This window comes from Vombatus ursinus, unplaced genomic scaffold (assembly GCF_900497805.2).
Source record: "Vombatus ursinus unplaced genomic scaffold, bare-nosed wombat genome assembly UNPS02014982.1, whole genome shotgun sequence".
Classification (NCBI taxonomy): Eukaryota; Metazoa; Chordata; class Mammalia; order Diprotodontia; family Vombatidae; genus Vombatus; species Vombatus ursinus.
In genome coordinates, this window is record NW_020954760.1 from 208,874 (window position 1) to 219,761 (window position 10,888).

At 44.5% G+C, this 10,888-nt stretch overlaps 1 protein-coding gene across 1 annotated transcript in view; it reads right to left on the reverse strand.

The window, feature by feature from the left end:
• Positions 1-9,742, reverse strand: part of FRMPD3 (FERM and PDZ domain containing 3) — a 79,332-nt gene extending 69,590 nt beyond the window's left edge. The window contains exons 1-2 of the mRNA XM_027845579.1: positions 9,705-9,742; positions 434-524 (exon numbers count right to left, since the gene is read on the reverse strand). The gene's annotated coding sequence lies outside the window, so the exon portion shown is untranslated. The remainder of the gene's footprint in view (positions 1-433; positions 525-9,704) is intronic.
• Between the last annotated feature and the right edge of the window lie 1,146 nt (positions 9,743-10,888).

Consider the following 10,888-nt stretch of genomic DNA (forward strand, 5'->3'; position numbering starts at 1 on the left):
TCTCTCTCTCTCTCTCTCTCTCTCTCTCTCTCTCTCCCTCTCTCCCTCCCTCCCTCTCTCTGTTGCTGCCTTCTCCACTAAATTAGACAGTAGTCTGTAAGCACAGAGAGCATCCTTCCCACTACCACACACACACAGCTCCCACTCCACCCCCACCTCACCCCCCCCCAAGGGAGGCAATTCCAAAGCACATTTTACCCCAGTCATCTTGGGACTGATTGTGGGCCAAAATGGAGCCAATCTAGCTACTCTGGTCCCCTTCTATTCCCACTCTTTCTCTTCCCCTTTCCACTTGTCCCATGGGAGGTGGAGGTGGAGGTGGAGGTGGGGGTGGGGGGAGGGAGGGAGGCAGAATTTTTCATATCTAAACACAAAACAAAAATCCCAGAAACTGATCTTATTTACAAGCTGCATAAGAGAGGAGCATACTTACTGTCTGTCCCCTCTTCCAGCTGGGGCCCTGGGATGGGCACTTGACCCTTCTCCTAGGGCTCTGCCAGCAGCGGTGGCGAAGGCAGCAGTGTCTGTGTATGAAGAGAAAGATCATGCTAAGTCTTTGAAAATTTAGCATCTGCTGTGACCAGAATCTTAAAGAAGGAGGCGACTGGCTCAGCCCCAAAGCTGGGGCTAGGGCAGAGAGAAGGTACATGCAGCAACTGCTTCTCTCTCTCTCTGTCTCTCTCTCCTCTCTGTCTCTGTCTCTCTTCTTTCTCTCTCTCTCTGTCTCTCTCTCTCCTCTGTCTCTCTTCTTTCTCTCTGTCTCTGTCTGTCTCTCTCTCCTCTCTATCTCTGTCTCTCTTCTTTCTCTCTCTCTGTCTCTCCCTCTCTCTCTCCTCTCTATCTGTCTCTCTTCTTTTTCTCTCTCTCTCTCTCTGTCTTTCTCTCTGTCTCTCTGTTTTCTCCAACATCAAGGCCTCGGGGGCATCTGTTAGGCCCTGGATCTATCCCAGGAGCCCCAAACACCAACCCACAGAGGGAAGTTATTGCTACATACATGTACAAATTTCAATATGGATACACTGGTCTTGGACGAAATCAATGAACCTGGGTTTGAGTTCCAAGTCCAAGAGTTAAGCAGGGATAAAATATCTGCCTCCCTGTACCCACCTCCAACACAGAGCTGGTCACACAATAATGTTGTCAGATAATTTCAATGAAACACCTGGAAGGCAGTGCCCAACTAACACAGGAGCTCCCCTAGACAGCTGACCCAGGTTCAAGGTATTCTGGGGCTTCCCATCCACTCAAAATCATAGCTCATGGGGGCAGCTAGGTGGCACAGTGGATAGAGCACCAGCCCTGAAGTCAGGAGGACCTGAGTTCAAATATGGCCTCAAACCTAACACCTGACACTTACTAGCTGTATGACCCTGGGCAAGTCACTTAACCCCAAATTGCCTAAAAAATAAAAAAAAAATCATAGCTCATGATCCCCAAAGTGTGTTTCCTTGTACAAGTCAGCTAAGGATCACAATTCTTCAAAGCAAAACTTAATCATCCTAGACTCTTCACTCTCCCTCCCAGCCCATCTGCCCCCCAAGTCATGAGAATTCTATACTTTATGTCACATTGTTCACTTCTCTCTAGTTACACAACTGTAACTCGAGTTCAGGCCTTCACTTCTCAAAACCTCAGTTACCTCATCTGTAAAATGTGGATGCTCTTCCTACTTCCTGCCTTATGGGACTGTTCTGAGCCCTGCATACAAAGTACCTTGAGCTTTATAAGTTGTAAACACTAAAAAAACAAAAAAACAAAAAAAAACACCCCAAGAGCTGTTATTTCAGTGATATGGACATGATAACAGATGACTTGGTCTGTGAGACAGTATGCTAGACATTAGAGGGAGGCATTTTTCAACCATTATAAGGAAATTGTGAGACCTGGTGAAGATGTGTGTGTTGGGGGGGAGGTCCACAGCTTTTCAGAACTCCCAGGCAAACCTCTAAGACCAGATGCAGGCAAGATGGTGATCCAGATTTGTCGAGAAGGTTTCTACACCATTAGTATCTTGCACTGATGAAATTACAAAATAATGATGATGATGCCAAAAAAATTGGAGCTGCTTTGGAAGACGCTCTCAATAGGTCTAGCATGAATGAATGATCACTTGTTTTTTGGGGAGTTTTTTGGGAGGCAATTGGGGTTAAGTGACTTGCCCAGGGTCACACAGCTAGTAAGTATTTGAGGTCAAATTTGAACTCAGGTCCTCTAGGGCTGGTGCTCTATCTGCTACAGCACCACCTAGCTGTCCTTGGATGATCACTTGTTCAGGATCATTGGGTCATAGTGACCCCTACTACTAAGTCCAATGACCTCATTTTACAGAGGGTTTGACTATTGGCCTCTGAGGTCCCTTCCAGCTCAATCTGTGATCCTAGGTTTGACTCTGACTGAACAAGTCATTTTCCCTTGTTGGGCCTCAGTTTCCTCAATTATAAAATGAGGGGGTGGGATTAGATGGCTGTCAAGACCTATTTTAGCTTGAAATCAATGACCTCCCCTAGAGAAAATGGGAGGCAGCCTTGCCCAGTGCATTAAGCCCCTGGCTGGAAACCTAGCCTTGGCTCTGTGACTAACCCACTGTGTATGTCACTTAATCTCCCTAAGCCTCCATTTGCTCAAATGGGGACAATAATCCCCTCCCTGCCCAACTTTCAGGGCTATTGAGAGGATCAAATGAGAGGATGGATGGGAAGGTGCCTTGAAAAGCATAAAGTTATTTTTTCCGACTTGGGAGCATCTCCCTCTTGCCCTGGAGACAGAGCTCAGAAGAAATCCTGGCAGGGCACTGATGGCTAAACTAATCTCAGAGGATTCGACTTTCAGACTATTTTATTTTTGCCTTTGTATGCCTGGCCCCCCTAGCAGAGTGCCTCGCTCATAAGTAAGTGTACTGAATGTTAGGCTCTATCTCTGCAGTTTTAATGATGAATAGGTGTCTCCCCAAATCCTACCTTGAACATGGGTTACTGCATCTCTCTAGGAGGCTGACCCCCAATCCTTAGCAAAAGATGCGACCTCCAATTGTTTGAGCAAAAACTGCTCTACCCAGGAGGATATCCCTTCAAAGGAATGGTTTTGGGGTTCAGGAATCAACAATGACCCAAAAAGCCACAACCTGGGGCAGGGGGCCTACCTTCAAGAATTTCCAAGTGGTCCTCTCTCTCCCCCTTCCCCCTACCTTATCATTATGGGCACAACTCAGAACTGGAAAGAGTCAAAAAGGGATGGGGAAGGACAAGACCCAAACCAGGGCTACCCCCTAGTGGGTCATAGATTGTAGATCTGGAAGGGGTGAGGGTTCAAGAAGAAAGTGGTACATGAGCTAAGCCTTTAAGAAGCTAAAGATTACAAGAGGCAGAGGAGAGCAGAGAATACACCCCAGACAGCAGTTGTTGTTCAATCATTTTTCAGTCATGTCTGACTCTCCGTGACCCTATTTGGAATTTTCTTGGCAGACATACTGGCTTGGTTTGCCATTTCCTTCTCCAGCTCATTTTACAGATGAGGAAACTGAGGCAAACAAGGTGAAGTGACTTGCCCGGGATCACACAGCTAGGAAGTGTCTGAGGCCAGATTTGAACTCACAGATGAGTCTTCCTGACACTCTATCCACTGGTGCCACCTAGCTGCCCCTAGGTGAGAGAATGGAATGGAAACACTTAGGGAGGGAGATTCATTCAGGAGGATTAGAGTTGGCTGTAGAGATCGGAGAGTCACGGAATCAAGGTGACACAGCTGAACCCATGAGAACCCACAACGTTGCCAAGAGTGAGAATGGAGAAACTGAAGAGGAGTGGCATCCATTCCGAACCAGCCGAGGAGACTGAGGCAGAAGCAGGAGAGAGCAGTGCCAAGGAAGTCCGAATGCTAGAGACCTCACCAAGGCAGGATTGAGAAAAGGCCATTTAATGTGACATCGGAGAGATTGTTGGTAACTCTGGCAGTGAATGATGACATCACAGAGCATCAAGAAGTGAGTGGGAAGTGAAGATTGTGAGGTAACAGGAGGAGAGATTTCGGATAACTTTGAAGGGTTGGTGGGATCAAGCAAAGGTTTTAAGGATAAGAAAGATCAATTGCTCTTAAACTGCTTCAGCTCCTTGTTGTTGATGGTGATGATGATATTGTTTATTATTCAGTCATTTTTTCAGTCATGTCTGACTCCGTGTCCCCATTTGGGGTTTTCTTAGTGGAGATGCTGTAGTGGTTCGCCATTTCCTTCTCCAGCTCATTTTACAGATGAGGAAACTGAAGCAAACAGGGTGAAATGACTTGCCTAGGGTCACACAGCTAGGAAGTGTCTGAGGCCAGATTTGAACTCAGGAAGATGAGTCTTCCTGACTTTAGACCCATCTCTCTATCCACTGCAGTGCCACCTAGTTGCTGGCTAGTATAAGCCCCCTACTTCTATTTTCCAAGGCTTCCATGGCTCTTGTCACTTGCACTCAGCTCTTTCCAACTCTGCCAAAAGTCTACATATCGCATCCTGACCAAATACTGAGCTGCCTCCATATGAACCAAAGAGTTCTCAAGATGGAAGCATGGATATTATATATCAGGGAGGTATGACATCTCCCCTTAGGGGCATAGATTTTCAGAGCTAGAAGACACCTTTCAGGATCACCTGGTCTAAGCCCTTTGATGAGTGACAAAATTGAAGCTCAGACAAGTCTGTTCCTATCGAGCAGGGATTATTTAATCCTCAGGATCCATGTCCCCAGTGCCTAACGTGGTGCCTGGCACACAGTAGGCACTTAATAAATGCTTGTTGATCAAGTGATTGATTGACTTGTCTAAAGTCACACAGCTAGTAAGTAGAGGAGCTAAAATCTGAAAGCACACACTGCTTCCAGTTTTCTTCCCTCTTTATTAAGGTCTGCTTGGCCCTCACTGTAAATTCCTTGAAGCCAAGTAGTATAACATCAACACCAGACCTGAACTTAGAGTCTCCGTTCTGCCACTTATTAGCTGTGTGATCTTGGACAAACGATCTCACCTTCTCCATCTATAAAATGGGGCTAATGATCTCCATCCTGTCCCGCCTCTTAAGGCTACAGAGATAGAGATGAGCCATCTTTACTCCTTCCCTGAGTTCCCCTTGCTAGGACCAGGTCCGCACTGGCCTCTCTGCCCCACTGTTTGCAACTCCAAGGGCATCAATTTCGAATGTCAGATAAGGAAGGCTGGAGAAGGTGACCTCTCCAAGGTCTTTTCAACTCCATGATTCTTCCAGGGCTTTAACCCTGCTCAAATCTTGGAGGAGGGGGAGGAAGCTAAACCAGAACACATTATGATTCCCTGGGTCCTGAGTGTATTAACTTGAAGGTGTTTGTAAAATGTTGCTTTATAATATTTGTGCTTTGCCTTTTGTGTGTACATCTTTCCTGCTGCCTCTACTTTCTCACCACCCACTCCCTCCCTCCTTAACCCGGCAAGAAGAATGCTTTGCATTTGTACAGTGTTTTATGCTTTTTCCTAATGCTCTCAACTAAACCTATGCAAGCTTGCTTCCTCCCCACAAAAGCACCTTAGAAGGCAGGGCATCTATCTACACTGGGCTGAGAGGGTTGATGCTTTGCCCAAGGGCAGTGGCAGACAGGAGGTGGGAACCCGTGTCTTCTGACACCTAGTCCACATGGCTGTAACCTGGCATCAGCACTTGTGGCTTCTTGAAACAGTGCCCCCTGGGACAGCTAGGTGGCGCAGTGGATAGAGCACTGGCCCTGAAGTCAGGAAGACCTGAGTTCAAATCTGACCTCAGACCAAACACTTGACACGTACTAGCTGTGTGACCCTGGGCAAGTCACTTAACCCCAATTGCCTAGAAAAAAAAAAAGAAACAGTGCCCCCTCTGGCCCCTCCCTCTGCAAAGGGCAAAGCAGCTGGCCCTTTAGGACCTCACCTCATGCTTGACAGACGTTTAGGGTTTATGCACGTCTGGGTTTGGATCTGATTTTTGCATAGTGCCTGACATATAGTAGGTGCCTAATAAATGTTTACTGACTAGTTGAATGGCTTTCCAAAGATGATAGGAAGTGCCAGGGAGAATTTGCAAGGGTGAAAGAATCCTGGGATTGGGAGCCTTGGGTTCAAATCAGTCCTGCAGCTGGCCCAAGTTGAGTGATGTTGGGCAAAGCTCTCATTTAATCTCTTTGAAGATTAAGATTTCTCTGTCTGTACAATGAGAGAGCTGGAGTGATGATATCTAAATGGCCTTCCAGCTAGAATCGATGACCCCACGCATCTAGCACAGTGCTTGGCACATAGAAAGACCTCAAAAAATGCTTGCTGATTGAGAGATCCTGTGATCCCAAATGGAAGATCCTGACAGTTTCCAACCCATTTTCCTATTTAGGGTCAGGCGAAAGCTAGTCCAGTTCAGTTCAATTGAGCAAGGAACTGTTCAATCCTGACTCTGTACAACCTACTGGGCTAGGCTGCTAGGCCTACAACACTTGCCCTCAAGAAGCTTATGTTCTATTGGGGAGAAACAGGTACATGGAAAATTAAATGCAAAATCTATGTAAAGTGATTTACTAACCCAAAAGAATTCCCTAATCCAAAGTGTTTTCCAGGGAAAGGGTACTAGCATCTAGGACCTCAGGACCATCTAAACCAATCCCTGCATTTTACAGTCGAGCAACCTGACTCCCAGGCAATTGAAGTGACTCGCCCAGGAGTATACAAAGAACCACTTAGGAAGCCATCTAGCCCAACCCTCTCATTTTACAGAAGAGGAAACTGAGGCCCAGGGAGGAGAAGTGACTGGCCCAGGGTCAAACACAAATAATAAGTGACAGGTGTGATTGGAACCTAGGTCCTCTGAGGTTGCTTATAGGCAGTGAGCCTCCCACACTGGAGGTCTCCAAGCAAAGGCTGGATAACCATACGTATAAGATGTTCAGGATTAGATGGCCTCTGAGCACCTTCCAAACTGGAAATTCCGTGATCTTCCAGACTCCAATGATCCAAATGGTCTCTCCCTCGCCTCTGCTCAAGCCCTTTCCCATTAGGTCTTTCCCAGGCTGAGGTTCCCCCCTTTCAGGTTTGCAAAGCATTTTACACAGAATCATCACATTCTATCCTCTTAACAACAATGTGAGGTAGGTATTATTATCCGCATTTTTCAGATGAGAAAATTGAGGCAGAGTAGTCAAGTGACTTGCCCAGGGTCACACAGCTAGTGAGCACAGGAGGCAAGATTGAAACTTAAGTCTTCCTGACTTCAAGTCCCAAGTTCTCTCCATGATGTCATTTAATTGTCATTCCAAGGCCAAGTGAGGTTGTCAAAAAAGCCTGGTAGATGATCCCTAAGCAACTCCTGTATCTCAGGAGAGCAAGCACTTCCTGCCCTAGGCTGGAGCTATGCTAGAAAATGAAAACCCTCCCTCCAGTTCTATTAATCTCCACCCTAGGGCTCAGGATCTTCCAGGAGACAAAAGTAAAATCTCAGGACCCCTTGCAAGGCTAACATGTAGGTGAGCATGCCAAGCCCTGCCCCCCTCATGTATGTCCACATGCTACCACCATGCAGCTGCTGCCCACTCTCTTGCTCAGGGGCCCACATGGGATTTGCCAAGTTGCAAATTAACCTCCGAGTGAACAGATTAACGGTATTCATGGTAACTTACATGCCAAGTTTCATAGCAAGAGACTCTGAACATTCCAATTGCATAATAATTTAAGGATTTTCAAGTTCCTGGCAGTAATTAACTTGATAAGCCTATGCAAATTGGCCCCAATTTCACACTGTCACTGCAGTTTAGGAGGTCCACTGTCTTTGCCCAGAAGGGTGCCTCTTCCCATTCCATATATTGGCTTGAGATAGCAAGGATGACAGATGTCAGTCTCCATTTATTTATGCAAATGAGGCCCCAGTGGAAGAAATCAACATTAGGCCAGGAAGGGGAATGGACATTTACAAATAGTCCACCTGCCAGTTGATTGGAATTGAGTCAGAGTGGGATGAACAAGCCTTTTCTGAGAAGGAGGAAAAATGGTGAAATGAGCCTTGAGAGACCTTCATCCTGGCTTAGCCACAGACTATGTGACCTTGGACAAGTCCTTTACTAGCTCTGAGCCTAAATATTCACATTTATAAAATCAAGGGGTTGGTTAGCAGTACCAGATCTCAAATTATTCTACAAAGTAATAATTATCAAAACAATTTGGCACTGATTTAAAAAGGGAAGAAGTTCATCAGGGATTAGGTACACAACATACTAAGCAAAGGAACCTGTTAGCCTCGTGTTCAATATACCAAAAGACTCCAGCTATTGGGTTACTGAACTCACTAGTTGACAAAAATCACTGATAGAAATGGACATCAGTCTGGCAGAAATGAAGTTGAGACAAACACCTCACACCATACAACAAAATAAGTTCCAAGTGAATATATGATCTAAACATAAAAGATTATGAATCTGAGGTGCAAGAAAGAAATTATCTTTCACCCCTGTAGATAGAGGAAGAGTTTATGACCCCACACAAGGGATAGATAGGATCACACAAAATAAAATGGATCATTTTAATTGTATGAAATTAAAAAGATCTTATGCAGGTCCAAATCAATGCAATTAATATTAGAAAGGAATAGTTAAAAACTGGAGGGGGGGGGAAATTCTTGCAGCAAATTTCTCTGATAAAAGCCAAGATATATATATATATATATATATATATGTACATATATATATAGAGAGAGAGAGAGATTCAGATTTGTAATAAGAGCCATTTCTCAATTTATACATGGTTAAAGGATACAAACAGGTAGCTCTTAAGGAAGAAATCCAAGCAATCTATATCCCTATGGAAAAAAAATGTTCCAGCTCACTAGTAATTAGAAAAAATGTAAACTAACACAATTCTATAGCTCCACTGTACGCCCATTAGATTGGAAGGGATACTTGAAATGTACCCCAAGTCCTACTTCTCTGCAATACCTCTCTTGAGTTTACTTCCTGGGCATCCTTCAATTGATTCCATTAAATTCAATAAACACATATTAAATGTCTGGTACAGTTGGGCTACAGAAACACTTGGTGTACCAGCTTTGCCTGGCATCTTTTGCTACTCTGTGCTATGCCCCCTTCACAGAAAAGGGGGACACACAAAAGCCAACACCTCCCTGCAGAAGACAGTCTGGCTAGGGAAACACCCCAGACAGGCTGGCAAAGGCCCTGTGTCTCCATCAGGAGAACAGAAGAGGCTTCCTTTACCACACAGTGCAAGAGGTTCTGGGACCTCTGACACAGGCATACATGGGAGAGTAATTAAGGAGAGGCTCAGACGTTTTGTTCAGGCATAGCAATCGCTAACCTCTTGACACAACATCATCACGGCCTCACTCTTCAGAATTCTCTATGGCCAAGGCCTCAGGCAACTTACAGCACAGGCCAGTGCAAAAACACATTTCCAAACACAGAAACAACTATCACAAACCTACTTCTACCCACTGGTTTCCAGTTATTTGTGATAGCAAAGAACTGGAAACTAAGGGAGTACCCCATCAATTGGAGAATGATGGAAAAAATTATGACACTAGAATGTGATGAAATATTATTGCACCATAGGAAATTATGAAAAAGAAGAATTAAGAGACGTTTGGGAAGACTTTCATGAATTTATGCAGAACCAGGAAAACAACATACAATAATTACAACACTAGAGATAGAATGATCAACAACAAAAAAGAAACTTACAGATAGTGGGTTGGACTAGATAGCTGCTGAGATTCTGAAATTCTTCCAACTCTGAAATTCTGTGATTCTGTGAAATAGAACAAATAAACAAATAAGTACAACAATATAAATGGAAACCACGATAGCAACAACAAAAACCTGAAATTGGATGTTATTTAATCATAATTACCAAGAAATTTGACCCTAAAAAAGAGAAGAGAAAATGTACCTCTGCCCTATCCCACTTTGCAGAGGTGGAGGACTACGGGTGTAGAACACTGCAGATACTGTCAGTTTCCATCTTTTTTGTTATAAGGAAAAGAGGGAGGTTATATTGGGTGATGTACAAACAAAATATATCAATCAATGCTATTTTTAAAAATGGATGCTGAAGTTGGTGTGCTCTCTCAGTGTTTCTCAGAGAGGACTGCAGCCACCTTAGCTTAAATCCTATTTCCTTCCAAGAACAGATGGAGGCCAAATTTGTAGGGAGGGGGGAAGGGCTCATTTCCCTAGCCCTGCCTCAACTTTCAGACTGCCTAGTAGACCCACAAAACCTGCTGCCAAAAAAACATCTGAAGAGATCTGGCCAAGACACGAGTCTCCAGCTACTGAGAAGGACAATCCCCAAGTCCTCAATCCAGTTTGGTGCTAAGCTTTGGTAATGGTACAGACGGGTCCTGGAACCATTTTCTAGAAAACAGATTTCTACAGAACAAATACTATTTTCTCCATTCACTTTCATGATAAAAGCAGAAAGTGTTTTTCTGGGAAAAATCCTGGCCTCAAGATATAACTTCTGAACACAATTCGAAAACACACTTGAAGATTACACATTTAAAGGCAAAAAAAAAAAAAATGCCAATCTTCTGATATAATGGCTCGCGAAATCTGAATGCAAAATGGCTACCCTGGGTCATTTTAGTGTTGGGCCTAAAAGAAAAACAATAATGCTTCCACCAAGCAGAACACCCTGGGCTTCAATTAAACCACCTTTTGGATCTTCTTTCCCCTCCTTCCCCCTAGAAAACTACTGTTCTTTGTCTGCTTGGTCTGTTTCTAAGGAATCAATGGAAACCGCTGGGGAACACACATACACCCCAAACAAAAGAACTCAACAGGTAAGGGAAGACAAAAAACACATCAGAGGCACTGATTCAAAATCCCGCAGTTTCTTCAGCCAATGGACGGTAGGGATATATAGC